Raw genomic sequence first — 16,902 nt, 5'->3', positions numbered from 1 at the left:
TCAATACACTCTCAGACGTTGGAAATCTCTTTCTAATATGTGTCACAGCAAAAAATACACAGGCATAAAGTAAAAAAATATATATGATATATGAACTTTTATAAAGGTGGCTGAGGTTACCTTTCCTTGGTGAGTCTAGTAATTACTGCTGGCACGTAAAGTGAAGCTATTTGCAAATTCATATCTCTTAATTTGGCACAAGGTAGCAATTTAAAGGAAAAAACTATGGGTGGAAAAAAAAAATCACTGCTTACAGCAGCATTTAGAACCACAGTGATGCAATTTTCATTGCATGTCTCCTCAAGTTGGAGAATTCATTAGCACCTATGTAGTACTTAGGTAATTTTGTACAAACCAAGTTGCAATATTTAGCCATAAGTTCATTTTGCTTTGTAGTTTCATGACTTCACATTAGAAGTTTAAGTACACCAATTACATCAACATTAAATACAGATATAAAATACCCAGTTCACATTCTTTCTCTTTTAAGTCTTGATCAATCATAAAATGTTCTCACTAATAAATTCTCAAGGGTTTGTTCTATTATTTAAGTTAGTTTTAGTCATAAAAATTGGAACATATACAACATTGCCCTTTTCAATTCTAAGTACATTTTAATTTACACTATTTATGCTGGTTTTTGATGGTTTTGTTGTTGTTCAGTCTCTAAATCATGTCTGACTCTTTGCAACCCTGTGGACAGAAGCACACCAGGTTCCTCTCTCCTCCACTGTCTCCTGGAATTTGCTCAAATTCATGTCCATTAAGTCCATGATGCTATCTAACCACTTTATCCTCTGCCACCTCCTTCTCCTTTTGCCTTCAGTCTTTGCCACAAACCACAGTCATTCAGGTAGGCAAGGTTTTCACATCTCTTATATCTTGTGTTTTTTAAATTTTTAAGACTTTATTGAATGTGTTACAATATTGCTTCTGTTCTGTGTTTTGGTTTTTTGGCTGCAAGGCACGTGAAATCTTAGCTTCCCAACCAGAGATAGAACCCACACCCCCTGCATTGGAAGGCAGATTTTGGACCACCAGGGAAGTCCCCCTTGCCTTCAATCTTCCCCAGCATCATAGTCTTTTCCAATGAGTCAGCTCTTCACATCAGGTGGCTAAAGTATTGGGGCTTCAGCTTCAGTGTCAGTCCTTCCAATGAATATCCAGGGTTGATTTCTTTTAGGATTGACTTGTTTAATGGTAGATAATGTTTAAGGAGACTGTCTGCTGCTGCTGCTGCTGCTAAGTCGCTTCAGTCATGTCCGACTCTGTGCGACCCCATAGACAGCAGCCCACCAGGCTTCCCCGTCCCTGGGATTCTCCAGGCAAGAACACTGGAGTGGGTTGCCATTTCCTTCTCCAACGCATGAAAGTGAAAAGTGAAAGTGAAGTCGCTCAGTTGTGTCCGACTCTTAGCGACTCCATGGACTGAAGCCTACCAGGCTCCTCTGGCTCCTAACTATTCTCACTTTGCTGGTCTCATTGGTCTCTGGTCAACCACAATGGGCCCCATCAGCCTGATTTGTACTAAATAATCTCATGCTGGTCAATGCTGACTGATCATGGATGGATATGTTCATAATCTCAATTCTGTCAATCTGATCCTAAGGATTTAGAATTGGAACCCAATTCCAATCAGATAAAGCTGTTGCTTAAACTGACTTCCTATAGGCAGGACTTTTCCCCCCCAATAAACACTAAGAAGCAAAAGTAACAAAGGTAGAAATTATACTATTTTAGAGACAAATACCAGTGCTATGAGCTGATTTGAGTCCCCTACCCCACGAGCTCAAACTCGTGTGTTGAAATCATAATTCTCTGTACCTCAGAATGTAACTGTATTTGGAGACAGATCTTTAAAAAAGCAGTTAAGTTAAAATGAAGTCATTAGGGTGGGCCCTAATCCAATATGATGGGTGTCCTCATAAAACCACGAAATATGGAAAGAGATACGTACAAAAGGAAGGTGTGGGGAGAAGATATCCATCTACTAGCAAAGGAGAGAGTCCTGGAACAGATTCTTCCCTCATGGCCCTCAGAAGAAACCAAGCCTGCCTACAGACTGAGAATAGAAATGTCTGTTTTTTAACTCACCTAGTCTGTGCTATCTATTACGGCAGCCCTTGTTGTTCAGTCGCTAAGCTGTATCCAACTCTTTGTGACCCCATGGACTGTAGCCCACCAGGCTCCCCTGTCCTTCACTGTCTCCTGGAGCTTGCTCAGATTCATGCCTGTTGAGTCGGTGATGTTCTCTCACCATCTCATCCTAGCAAACTAATAAAACCATAAAGGAATGTGTCTTTGTTTGAGTTGCTTAGGACAGAGCATAAAACCCCGGAACTTCCCTGGTGGTCCATTGGTTAAGAATCCACCTTGCAGTGTAGGGGATCCCTAGTTGGGGCACTAAGATGCTATGTGCCCCAGAGCAACTAAGCCCACACACCACAACTACTGAACCCACACGCCACAACTAGACAGTCCACAACCAAAGATCCTGCAAGATGGAATGTGTCGGCTGCAACTGGGACCCGACACAGCCAAACAAATAAATGTTTTTTAAGAACCCTGAGGGAGTAAGTATCAGAAGAGACAGAAACAAAGGAAATAGTAAAGCTACTAGGCCTGACATAAGAAAAAATTACTCCCTCCTGAAAAGAGACGGAGAAAGAATTCAGCAGGGGAAGTTTGAAGTGGAAGGACTATGGTGAGTGAAGGGCCAAAGGAAATTTCTGCAGGAGTGGTTCAAGGTAGGTATTCTGAGCAAACAGTACTGATGATATTGCTGTGATGTAAACCGCCCCCCAGTCTTCAACAGAGTCTATGACATGTGGAAACAGGGGCTGAGAGCCAGGGGTGACCAGGAGAGCATCAGTCTGACATTCCCCAGCCCCTTATCTCACTGCCCCTCACTCAGAAATCGGTAGAAGTCACATGGAGGCCTCCAGAGTCTCCACTGGTGCGGAATGTGGTTCATGCCAACAGTATCTAAATCTCAGATCCTGGGATACTCTAGCTGACATTTGGATCTGCGAAGAAAGAAAAATGAAGCAGATAAGTGAAGAAATGAAAGATCATGTGCTCCAAAAAGGGAGAAAATGAGAGTCATGAGGCTTTCTATTTCCTGGTTCAAATTCCTCATTTGACCAGACTGACTCCCTGCTTTTGAAATACCTACGTTTCTTTATTCTTCTTAGGATACCTTTATAACCTCAAAATAAATCTCTGCTTTTCTTTTTTTTTTTTTGGCTTAAAGTATCTCTAGTTAGTTTCACTTATAACAAAAGAATTTTAACTAAGATCTGTAAAATCTTAGGGCCATGAAAAATAAACAGCAAAACCAGGTAGGTAATCATGGGAGATTTAAATCATGCCTGCTGCTATTCCAGGGAGAATATTTGATATTACAGCAATACAATGAGTAATGGTGCTGTCTAATTTTTCCAAACTAGTGTCCCACAGACTACTTCACACAGTGGTGGGTAGGAGGTTAACAAGTATGACAGTATGCTATAAAAAAAAGTATTCTGAGGTCAAATATGTTTGGGAAATACTAACACAGAATAAATAGCATGTAAGCAGTAGAAGAGACTTTTTTTTTTGAAGGGGGTGAATATAAAACCTTTCTTTCCTACTAATTGAGTGGCAGAAAAAAAGAAGGTATGTTATTGAAAGGAACTTTAAAAGTAATTATCTCCTTAAAAATAACAAATATAAATAAAAGTAGCTAAATAATAGAAAAATCAATTTGAGGACCAAAATCTAGTTCACCTCTAAGGCAGTAAAGTGTAATGATTAAACACATGCGTTCTGGCGATAAGCTGCCAAATTTCTCTATTTCCTCACTCTAAGTAACATGCTTTCGTGCTAAGTCGGGTCAGTTGTGTCCGACTCTTTGTGACCCTGTGGACTGTAGCCTGCCAGGTTCCTCTGTCCATGGGATTTCCCGGGGAAGAATACTGGAGTTGGTTGCCATTCCCTTCTCCTGGGGATCTTCCCAATCCAGGGATCAAACCCGGGTCTCCTGCATTGCAGGCAGATTCTTTACGATCTGAGCCACCAGTGAGGCACTCCAAATAATGACTAATTTAAAATGTTTTACGTTAATTACTGAGTTACTATATAAAAATTGCTTAGAAATGGCAAACATGCTAAAATATTAGTTGTGATTATGAAAAATTTATCATCCCAATACAACATCGAGGGAGTTGGAAGACTGACACTGTTGTCGTTGTTGCCCAGTTGCTAAGTTGTGGTTGACTCTGCGACCCAGTGGATCGCAGCAGGCCACGCTCCTCTGTCCATGGGATTCTAAAGGCAACAATACTGGGGTGGGTTGCCATTTCCTTCTCCAGGGAATGTGGGATCTTCCCGGACCAGGGATCAAACCTGTGTACCCTGAATTGCAAGGTGGATTCTTAACCACTGGACCATCAGGGAAGTCCCATTGTAGTTTCTTAATGATTCTTAGGATTTGTTAATGTTTCCTTTTTCACTTCTGATTTTGAGTGGTCTCTTCTTTTCTTAGTCTAGCTAAGGGTCAGTCAATTTTTTTTTAATCTTAAGAAAAAATAGCTCTTAGTTTCATTGATATTTTATATTGCCCTTTTAGTTTCTATTTGCTTTATTCCTGCTTTGATATTTATTATTTTTTTCCTTTTGTTAACTTTGGGCTTTTTATAGTTCCTTAATATGTAAAGTTAGGTTGTTTTATTTGAGCTTTTTCTTTTTCCTTAATATAAGTGTTTGTCCCTATAAACTTCCCCCGTAGAACTCCTTTTGCCATGTCCTGTAAATTTTGGTGTTCTGTGTTTCCATTTTCATTTGCTTTATGATTTTATAAGTTCCCTTTTGAGTTATTCTTTGAGCTGGAGTGATTGTGGGACTCATTTGTTTACTCTCTAGAGATAGCTGTTCTCTGTTGACTGATGTACAATGTCTTGAAAACCATTGTTTTATACATTTTACTTCTTTTTTTTTTTTAGATGGTAAGGGTAAATCTGATTCCTATAACTCCATCTTTGTTGGAAGGAGAAATCTTAATCCTTCACTTTTAATGTTATAGCACCTACAACCTTCTTCAAAGGCATATTCTCAGGTTACTAGAACCACTTCTAGTGGAGAAATGAAAGTGCCTGGAAGTCTACAAATTTCTGGAGCACCCAGGACCCAGTGACTGGTTCAGGGGTATGAAAACCTGTTCCTTTGCCTCTAGATAGGATAAACTCTTTCTTTACAATTTACGCTACAGAATTCCCTGGGCCCAGGCTGATGCTGAAATCATACGCTTGCTTTTCTTATTCTCCTTTCTGGTCCTGCCTTCCTGTCTCCCTAACTAGCTTCATATCAGAGCACATTTCTAATAAATCACTTGTACTTGAGTACATACTTAAGTGTCAACGTTTGGAGAAAACATCCTAAAATTAAATTGCATTTTTAAATTGCTCTTCTGTAAAATGTCTCCTTGATCGGTCTATCTTGCTTTTGCTCTCACACTTTTTGGATTGTTCCCTTGCCCCAAAGAACTTTAGAATAAAAGTGTTGAGTTGAATAGATACCTAGAATATATCCAATCGAACTCGCTTTTTTAATAAACAAAGCAATTGAGGCTCAGGATATGAAATAAATAACTAACCCATGTTTCCATACTCTAAGGACAATTGAGGCAAGTTTCAAAATCGGGTTTCCTGATTTGGCCTTATACAAGTAAAACATGCTCTTAATTTCACTGTGATCAGGTTTTACTAGCTGTTGGATAGTATGTTGCAAACCTTTACTTATGAACATTGGCAGATATGAATGTTTGTGCAAACTTTTTCTGCAGGTGCAGGTTTGTACTTGTACCAGTTGGTCTGCTTTCCTCATTTTACGATCTGTGGATATTAACCCTTCGTAAAATGTAAAGTGACTACTTGCATTTAAAGAAACCTTTTACATTTAAATCTATAACCGAACACTAATCCTCAGATCTCTTTCTCTTCTCTTCTCCCTCCCTCTCTCTCTCTGTCTCTCTCCCTCTGGCCCCCTTCCCTTTTCTTCCCTCAATCATAGACAATGTGAATTTGAAGTAAAAGTCATGGAATCTTCACACTTCAAACTTACTAGTGTGCTGTGGTCTTAGAACTGGTAGTTGGCCATGTTGAACTTTAAGCAAAGAGAAGAAATGGAGCTACTTCCAGATTCCATATTTTCACTTTTTCCAATTTATTCTTATTTTGTGACACATCTTTCAGTACCTTCTTAATTTTACTTTCTGGTAGATTTCCTTAACTGTATCTTCCAACTCGTGTGGACTTAATTTCTGCCATCATATTTTTACTTTCCAATATCTCTTTTTTAGCAGTCTATTATTTTTTTTAATTTGATCATAATTGCTTTACAATGTTGTGTTAGTTTCTGTTGTACAACAATGTGAACCAGCTGTATGTTTATATACCCCCTCCTTTGTGAGCCTCCCTCCCACCCCCATCAACTGACTCCTCTAGGTCATCCAATATCTCTTTTTTATCCTCCAGAAGTTCTACTTTTAGATAAGATTCTCTTCTTATTTCATGTAATCAATATCTCCTCTTATTTCCTTGAAGAAATTAATATAGTAGATATTTAAAATTATTACTATTCTATTCCCTACATTGACTATTTTCTGTAAGTTCTTTTTATCTACAGGTTTCTTTTTGTCTCCTTCCTGTTAGATACTCTCTATATCTTAGAATGAGGCACAAAAATGCTGATTTGCAAATTTGTGTGCCAAGGCGGGACTTATTTATATTAGGGTGGTGTTGACTGGTAGGCTTAACATTAGAGTTTCTCACCTTTGGCACCACTGACATTTTGGATCAGATAATCACATGAGGAGGTAGTGAGGGAGGTGGAGGATATGCTGTCCTGTGCACTGTAAGATGTTTAGTAGCATCCCTGACCCCCATCTGATAGATGCCAGTACCATACACCTCCCCTACTTCCCCTGTTGTTGACAATAACAAATTTTTCCAGATATTGCCAAATGGCACTTGGGGGCAAGATCATCCCGGGTTAATAACCCCTGCCTTAGGGTGATGAATTCTTAGGCAAGAATACACAGAAGAACTGTAGAAAAAAGATCTTCACAACCCAGATAATCACGATGGTGTGATCACTGACCTAGAGCCAGACATCCTGGAATGTGAAGTCAAGTGGGCCTTAGAAAGCATCACTATGAACAAAGCTAGTGGAAGTGATAGAATTCCAGTTCAGCTACTCCAAATCCTGAAAGATGATGCTGTGAAAGCGCTGCACTCAATATGCCAGCAAATTTGGAAAACTCAGCAGTGGCCACAGGACTGGAAAAGGTCAGTTTTCATCCCAATCCCAAAGAAAGGCAATGCCAAAGAATGCTCAAACTACAGCACAATTGCACTCATCTCACACACTAGTAAAGTAATGCTCAAAATTCTCCAAGCCAGGCTTCAGCAATATGTGAACCATGAACTTCCAGATGTTCAAGCTGGTTTTAGAAAAGGAAGAGGAACCAGAGATCAAATTGCCAACATCCGCTGGATCATGGAAAAAGCAAGAGAGTTCTAGAAAAACATCTATTTCTGCTTTATTGACTATCCCAAAGCCTTTGACTGTATGGATCTCAATAAACTGTGGAAAATTCTGAAAGAGATGGGATCCCAGACCACCTGATCTGCCTCTTGAGAAATCTGTATCCAGGTCAGGAAGCAACAGTTAGAACTGGACAGGGAACAACAGACTGGTTCCAAATAGGAAAAGGAGTTCGTCAAGGCTGTATATTGTCACCCTGTTTATTTAACTTCTATGCAGAGTACATCATGAGAAATGCTGGGCTGGAAGAAACACAAGCTGGAATCAAGATTGCCAGGAGAAATATCAGTAACCTCATATATGCAGATGACACCACCCTTATGGCAGAAAGTGAAGAGGAACTCAAAAGCCTCTTGATGAAAGTGAAAGTGGAGAGTGAAAAAGTTGGCTTAAAGCTCAACATTCAGAAAACGAAGATCATGGCATCCGGTCCCATCACTTCACGGGAAATAGATGGGGAAACAGTGGAAACAGTGTCAGACTTTATTTTTCTGGACTCCAAAATCACTGCAGATGGTGACTGCAGCCATGAAATTAAAAGACGCTTACTCCTTGGAAGGAAAGTTATGACCAACCTAGATAGCATATTGAAAAGCAGAGACATTACTTTGCCAACAAAGGTTCATCTAGTCAAAGCTATGGTTTTTCCTGTGGTCATGTATGGATGTGAGAGTTGGACTGTGAAGAAGGCTGAGGGCCGAAGAATTGATGCTTTTGAACTGTGGTGTTGGAGAAGACTCTTGAGAGTCCCTTGGACTGCAAGGAGATCCAACCAGTCCATTCTGAAGGAGATCAGCCCTGGGATTTCTTTGGAAGGAATGATGCTAAAGCTGAAACTCCAGTACTTTGGCCACCTCATGTGAAGAGTTGACTCATTGGAAAAGACTCTGATGCTGGGAGGGATTGGGGGCAAGAGGAGAAGGGGACGACAGAGGATGAGATGGCTGGATGGCATCACTGATTCGATGGACGTGAGTCTGAGTGAACTCCGGGAGTTGTTGATGGACAGGGAGGCCTGGCGTGCTGCGATTCATGGGGTCGCAAAGAGTCGGACACGACTGAGCGACTGATCTGATCTGATCTGATCTAGGGTAATGAGAGTTTTGATTTTTGGAGGGAAATTCTCCTGTTTTCTGCTTTTGGAGTGAGGAACATGAACCTGGTCATCAGCATTGAGAAGCCAAGCAGAGGAATGGATCTGGGCATCTCACCACTCAATAGAGAAACTTTGACCTAATCTCTAAAGGAGGCAGAAAAATGGTCTCTCAAAGATGTCCACATCCTCATCTTGGAACCTGTGAATATGTTCTATCACACAGTAGAGGAGAATTAAGATTGCAGATGAAATTAAGATTGATAATCAGTTTACCTTAAAATGGGGAGAATACACCAGAATATACGATTGGATTTAAATATGAAAGAGGAAGGCAGCAGAACAAATGTCAGAATGATGCAATGTAAGAAAGACTGGACTGGCCATTGCTAACTTTGAAGATAGAAAAAGGCCATGAACCAAAAGCACAGGCAGCCTTTAGAAGTTGGAGAAGACAAGAAAACAGATTCTCCCCTGGAGCCTCCAGAAGAGAACTCAACCTCGCTGACTCACTATACCTTAGAATGTCAACCCTGCTGACTTCAACCCAGTGAGACCCATTGTGGACTTCCAACCCCCAGCATTGTAAGATAATAAATTTGGGTCTGTTTAAACCACTAAATTTCTGGCAATTTGTTACAGCAGCCATAGGAAACAGATACAATTTCATTACCATTCACCCTCAGCTCTGTCTGCTATTCTTAAGTCCAAAACCAACCTGAGACAATCTCTTCCAGCATGATTCAACAAATGCCACCTATTGTTCATCAAGATTGAAGAGGGGCAGTCTCCAGGCTTCTGGCCTGGGAAGGGATCTAGGGAGCAAACTGTTCTTTAAGTATATTTTCAACTAATCCTCCATTTTGAGTGTGCCCCCCCCCACCCACCTATACCCCAAACTGTTTAGAAGTACCTGTACCTCCAATTCCTGAAGGTTTCCAAGATTTTGCAGAGGAGATGGACTTGCTTTTATTACTGCAAGTAGACTTCCTCTTTCTCTATCCTGTTATATCAATGACCACTCATCTTCATTCCTTCTTTCAAAATTTATGGACACTTCTTGCCTGTTACTTCTCTCATTCTTCTTGAGCCTTAAGAGTTTATGCTGCTTTTCTATGTGTGGTGTTTTTTTTCTACTGCACTGGGTCTGTCTTTGTTGGGATATTTGCACAGGCTTTCTCTAGTTGAGGCAAGCAGGGGCTACTCTTCATTGCAGCGTGCGGGCTTCTCGTTGCGGTGGCTTCTCTTGTGGAGCACAGGTTCTAGGCGCGAGGGCTTCAGTAGTTGCAGTATGAGGGCTCAGTAGTTGCGGTGCATAGGCTTAGTTTCTCTGTGGCATGTGGAATCTTCCCAGACCAGGGCTCAAACCTGTATCCCCTGCATTGGCTGGAAGATACTTATCCACTGCACCACCAGGGAAGTCTGAGTTCATGCTGTTTTGATTCTTTACTATCGTTTTATCAAATTTTATGAAATAATGGAAATAAACATCCATGTTCAACTACCATGTTTAACTGGTCTTATTTTTAGCTGACTTTTATTGGACCCTCACTGTATACTAAGCAAAGAGTCAGATGTGACTGAGCACGCACAAGTGCACTCACACACTGTATACTAAATTTTTGGATAAAGCCTCACATGAATTATATTATTTGAACTTAACAGTAACCCTAAGGGCTAGTTACTGACACTTTCATTCACATATTATAAATAAAAGGGTTTCCTGGTTTAGGTGACAAAGCTAATATGGAAAAGAATTGGGATGGAATCCAAGTCTTTTTGACTTACAAGCCTATTTTCCTAACCAATTATGCAATCTTGCTAATTTTCACAAGTTACACTCTAGAGCAGGGGTCAGATCCAGCCTGCTTTGTTTATAAAATTTTATTGGAACACAGCCATCCTCATTCATTGACTACCCTTTATATCTGCTTTTGAGCTACGATGTTAGATTTGAATAGCTAAAACAGACACAATCTGTCCCACAAACCCCAAAATATCTCATCTCTAATCCTTTATGGAAAAATTTGCTGACCCCTGCAACAGAAAATAACCTTATTACTAAGTTTTGAGGTCATGGTGTACTCAGGTATCTACAACTTTTGTTGCTATATCAAAGGCATTCTTTTTATTGTTCCTTCAACCTTTGGTTATCCTGCAGATAGCAATCTTTGGTCATGATTAAAAAGGAAAGTCTCTAAACCAATCTCCTTTGTGAAGTCTTTCCCATACTCAGTCACACTGGCTCCCTTTTCTTTGTTCCTATCTTAATTATTCTAATTATTCTACTTAATGCAGTTTGATTCACATAACACTAATTGTGATTCCCCCTAGGATCTAGCAATGTTGCCCCTGAGTACATATTTACTGAACAAGCATTTATTAAACACTTTCTAAGCATCTGTGCTAGACACCAGAAATATAAAGATGAGTATGGCAACTTGTTATTAATATCTAATCTATTTAATTAGGTACAACAATATAAAGAAGCTGAGCAATGGAGGCTGAGCCTATGTGCCTACAACAACTGCAGCAGGATCACTATAACTACTTTGGTAAATCTCTACTTATCAGAATCCCTGGAAGTGTAAGTAAGTATTAGTTGCTCAGTCGTGTCCTGTTCTTTGCAGCCCCATGGGCTGTAGCCTGCCAGGATCCTCTGTCCATGGGATTCTCCAGGCAAGAATACTAGAGTAGGTTGCCATTCCCTTCTCCAGGGGATCTTCCCAACCTAGGAATCAAACCCAGGTCTCCTGCATCACAAGCAGATTCTTTACTGTCTGTGCCACCAGAGAAGACGTAAGTAAGTAAGTGGTGGTACGGTCCAGTATAAACTTCAGATTATACTTTAGCAGGAATGTTGTAGAATCACTCCATCAGTAGATAGGAAAAACTATTTCTAAATGTGCAAGTATTATGAAAGCGTAAGAACAAATCTCACATGATCTCCCTTAATACAAACCAATTTCTATCAAAAGGTGATCTCGTGTACAAATGAACTTAATTACAAAATAGAAACAGACTCAGAACAAACTTAGAGTTACTAGGGTGGAAGAGTGAAGGGATGGGATAGCTAGGGAGTTTGGGATGGACATGTACCCACTGCTGTATTTAAAATGGATAACTAACAAAGACCTACTGTATAGCGCAGGGAATTCTGCTCAACATTCTGTGGCAGCTTGGATGGGAGGGGAGTTTGGAGGAGAATGGATACATGTATATGTATGGCTGAGTCACACTTCTGTCCACCTGAAACTATCACATTGTTTATTGGTTATGTTGTTATTGTTTAGTCACTAAGTTGTGTCTGATTCTTTGTGACCCCATGGACTGTAGCCCACCAGGCTCCTCTGTCCGTGAAATTTTCCTGGCAAGAATGTTAGAGTTGATTGCCATTTCCTTTTCTAGGGGCTCTTCCTGACCCAGGGATTGAACCCGCATCTCCTGCACTGCAAGCAGATTTACCACTGAGCCACTGGGGAAGCCCATGAAAAGTTAAAAATAACATGTGATCTTGTGATCTTGGAAGTGAGTGTTGCTCACTTCCTCCATCCAAAAGACTAACAGACAAGCTTCACTAGGAACCTGGACATTTTCCCCATCTCTTACCAAATTTGTCCTTTTTCGCCGTTGTAACCCTGTACCTGGCACAGTCTGGCACATAGTAGTTATCAAGAATTTGCATTCAACTGTTGACTATCCAAAGTAAAACCTCTCTAAGTTGTCCTAGTATGTAGAATAGGAGTTTTTCCAATTTTAGACTGGAATGGTATGAGGATCTTTGAGTACAAGGAAGATAAAACCCCAAGCAAATGTTTGGTCCACCCATATCTTGTTTTCCTCCCTCTAGAAATGCTTCCTTCAAACTCTCAGGGCCACTGCCCTCCTGGGGAATATAAACACCCCCTCAAGGCTGAGCTAGACCAAGTGGACTAGGTGGAAAGGTCAGGCATTATGGATTCTTCTTCATTGTAATCTCTTTCTAGAGGCTTTAGTCCGAAGAGCCTTGAAGTGAATTTTTAAAAAGGATTACCTACCTCTGAGGATGAGATATACTCAAGTTATCTACAATGAGAGGTTTGTAACAATGGACTGTTGCTGTACCTGACACAGATCTTCCCCTCCCACTGGAACTCTGAATTATTTTGCTGCAGGCTACAACATTCTGAGCAGTATGTTGGGAGTTGACGGGAGGTGGGGATAACTCACCTGTACGAGCTTAGCAGAGCTGAGCCGCTGCAGCTTGTTGGGCTAGCCTTTGATGCAGACTGGTTGGACGGGTTCTGGATCTACAGAAGAACCGGTCTGACTGGCCTGTTGTGCCAACATATTCTGGTTTGATTCCATGTTCCACAGACGGCAGAAACCTGCCCAGCCAGTTAAATGAAAGGCATATTAGGTTATCCATTGCACACCTTATATAGCTTAGATGCGGCAGAACTCTTCCACACAGCAGTGGTGTCTAGCAAACTCTAGCATGGTCCAGAGAGGTGTCTCCCACTGATTACTGTGGAAGTTCATAGCTTCAGGGAAAGTCCGCAGTGAAACACCTTCTGCTTTTGACCAAGAGCAGAAGCTTTCTAAATAAATTGAAGGGTAAGTTAATATATTTTTTTTTCTTTCTCAATTTTCTATGCACTTTTAGAAGGTTAAGAAATTAAGTTTAAGATGATATCTTTTTAACATGGTAATACCTGCATTGTATCTTTTATATAAATTTGCTTAAATATTGTTTTATAGTACTTGCATACATATATTTTCATTGATTTGTTTGAATAAAGATTACTTGCCATATAATATACTTTTCTATACTTTTTTGGTAAGTCATGCATGGCTATGGTCATTAAGAAAGCTCGGTTGAATAATTTTGCTAAATATATTTTGCCTATTAATGTAATGATTCATCTTAAGCCATCTACTCCTTTGATAATATACTATTATGTTTTACAGGCTGTTGCTATATGGTAACATTTTATATGGCAAATCTAATTGTGGATAAAATAATAACTGCCTTTTTAAGGCATTAAAAAAAAACAAAACAGTGCTATTCTTCTTGGTGATCCTCAGCACATTAAAAGAACAATTCACAGCAAGTGAGGAGTGCGAAAAACAAAGATTGTGGAATCTGGTAACTGATTAACTATTGGAGCTCAAAAGCACTTGCTGAGCTGAATAGAAAGGAATGAAGACAGGTTTTGTCATGCCTATTAGGTCTGAAAACCTTTTTAGGTTAAAGAATATTTGGATCTTCTTTTAGTATATATTTTAAAATAATTCTTTTACCTCTCTTTTTCACTGATCCAATTAATTTATTTTAGTAATTTGTGTCATTTAAAATGAAAGTTACCAATCCCTTTAGATTTATGTTGGCATACCAACCTACTCTTTAGTTATTAGTATTAGATTGAACTGAATGCACACATCTTCTGGGCAATTTAATATAACAGCTGATATATGAACTTTATCGTGGAATTAAAAATTACTTTAAAAAATAGATTTATACTACTTTCCTCTCAAAGACTATCTGCAGATCATCATATGACTCACCTTCAACTGAGCAAGACTGATGCATTCTTTTCATTGTCCCTTTAGAGTCTTCACTTTGTCATTATTTTCAAATTCAAAGGCTATAAGAGTTTCTTCAGGATGATACTAAAGAATTTTTTTTTTAAGTGTTTAAATGTTCAGATGAGATTCAGTTTTTGCAGGGAAACCTTTTAGATGCTTGCCTACTCCAAGGCAATTCTGCATAAAGCTTCTGATATTCAGCTGAATTTATAAAAAGCTATGTAATGTTGAATCTGCAAAAGGAATGTGCTGATTCAGCAAAGCAAAAAATTAATGTTATTCAGCATAAACTGTAGTATGACAATTTTTGAAGACTATGGATCAAAAATTTCAGTTGATTGAATTTTTCTCTTTTAAATTAGTTTTCAGGCTAAATATAGATATATGTCAATAGTGTATACTTACACTGTTTCTGGTAAATATATTATACCTAGTAACTTAAAATTTTTAAATCTCACTATATTTATAATACAGAGCTTATTCTTTAAAGATAAACTTAATTTGGGATTCCAGCTTATTTACTAGGCATTTTTTATGTTTATGGTTTTGAGGAAAGCTATTTAGGAAGTAGATATATATTTCATATAAAATTTGTGGGTAAAATTTCAAATCTAATGCTACATGTTGGAGAGGGATCTGCAGTTTTCACTTAATGGAATTTTTAGTTTCAAATATATGATTTCCTATTAAATATGACTTTTATATATTTTCCATAAATTGATTACTTTAAAATATTGATACATTGTGATATTTTGATTAAAATTAAGAATATACAGATTTATCAATCAAATTAGGAATCTGTGTATGCATATATATTTTATATAGCCCTACATTATCTGAGGGCCTAGGTCAAAAACTGTTCTAGTCATTTAATAACCTTTTTACTCTCTAAGTCTAGCTGGGGATGCATTCTTTTATCTTTATTGCTGGCCATACAGTTTCACACAATGACTCTTGTTGTCAACCATGCTAGCTTTCTTAACACCTATAACCTCCTTCTTTCCTGAATGTATTCATGGGTTTCCTATCAAAAGCCCTTAGAATCATGACATTTCTGAGCTAGAAGGACTCTTTAAGAATGACTGATGAATTCACTTTTTAGTTGAATGAAAAGCCCCAAAATGTAGCTGAATAACATAGTCTAAGGGTAGAGGTGGTACTAGACCATCCCAGCTTCCTGATACCAGCTCAGACTAATATTTTTTCACCACTCTACATTGATTCTTCTGAATACTACATAAAATCTACTCTGTGTTCTAAAAGATTCGTAAAAAGGTAAAAGTGTATAAGTTATGTTAAGGAGTTTCTGCTGAACCAAGAAACTCTTTGCTTTTGTATTTTAATCTATTTAATTATTGCCCCTGAACTTTTTTTGGTATAGTGGCCAAATTTATGGGATTGCCATTGGTAAGGAAGATGACTGCCTCTTCAAACCCTAATCTCATAAGGCCATCACAAAATGTTGTATCAAACTGATGAGTATCTCACATTACTCCATCTTTATCCAGATTATTTGTGGATACTGCTGTCATTTTTAACTTATTATTACTTTATACTGTCTCAACTGTTTATTTTCTTAGTATGTGTATAAGTATATATGTATTTTTTTATTGTTTTAGTCACTCTTACATGGATACAGTTTAGGATTTGCCTAAGAAGGTTGTACTTCTAAAATATGGTTAAAACTGACAAAAACATTTCAAAAAGTAGATGAAGCCCAGGATTACAGGACTCAAAACCCATCTTAGAGATGATAGAACCTGTTATATAAAGGGTGATATCTTAATACAGCGCTTTGTACACAAGCACTCAAAAATGCTCTAAGTGTTTTTAACTTGAGGAATTCCAAGGTAATAGGACCACAGAAAGCTCGAGAAAAAAAGGCTGAAATTTATCAATTCTGATTCTTCAAGCTAAAAGTTAATTCTTCTAAGCTCTTTATCTTTTCACAGGTAAAATCTTACCAGGGGGATGTTTCTAAATTTGGTAAATTTAGTTCAGTCCAAGTGGACTCTGGAAAAAAATTTGTTTCTTATCTTTATACTCAAGAGAAAAGGTAGTATATTGAAAAACATATGGGTTTTTGGCCCAAACTGAGATGGATTTGAATATTCACTCTACTACAAACTAGTTTACCCTTGGGAATTATTTAATGCTGAGTTCTCTTTTCTCCATCTGTAAATGAAGAAAATGGAAATCATTCTCTAAGAGTAGTTGGAAGACTCAAATGAGATATTGTATGTAAATACCTAGGAGAGTTTCTAGAACATAGTAGGTATAGTAGTCAATATTCTTCCCACTTTTTAAATAGAATATATAATAAATTTCAACAAATAGCTTAAGTAAGAGAAGTCAAAGCTTTAACTTAGAATATACATTTTTGTCAGAGATAAAATTTAATCAGCAATCTTGGAAAATATTAAGATTTAATATTTTAATCTTGTTAAATCTAAAAAATTAAAAACCCATATAATTGAACCCAATTAAAGAATCATTTCAAAGACACCTTTGTTAAATGTATTTTGAGAGCAATATACCAATGTGATTAAAGGCTTGGATAATTTTTAAAAATTCAGTCATCCTTACCAAGCTCCTCTGTCCATGGGATTTGCCAGGCAAGAGTACTGGAGTGGGTTGCCATTGCCTTCTCCGTCTAC

General features: G+C 38.4%; 1 protein-coding gene across 2 annotated transcripts in view; it reads left to right on the top strand.

Moving 5' to 3' along the window:
• Positions 1-13,088: 13,088 nt before the first annotated feature.
• The window catches only part of RBBP8 (RB binding protein 8, endonuclease), an 82,355-nt gene continuing 78,541 nt past the window's right edge, over positions 13,089-16,902 (top strand). For both annotated transcript variants that reach the window (XM_070778841.1, XM_070778840.1), the window contains exon 1: positions 13,089-13,273. The gene's annotated coding sequence lies outside the window, so the exon portion shown is untranslated. The remainder of the gene's footprint in view (positions 13,274-16,902) is intronic.

This window comes from Bos indicus, chromosome 24, assembly GCF_029378745.1.
Source record: "Bos indicus isolate NIAB-ARS_2022 breed Sahiwal x Tharparkar chromosome 24, NIAB-ARS_B.indTharparkar_mat_pri_1.0, whole genome shotgun sequence".
Classification (NCBI taxonomy): Eukaryota; Metazoa; Chordata; class Mammalia; order Artiodactyla; family Bovidae; genus Bos; species Bos indicus.
The sequence above is the reverse complement of the archived record's forward strand: the minus strand, read 5'-3'. Positions and strand labels throughout refer to the sequence as shown.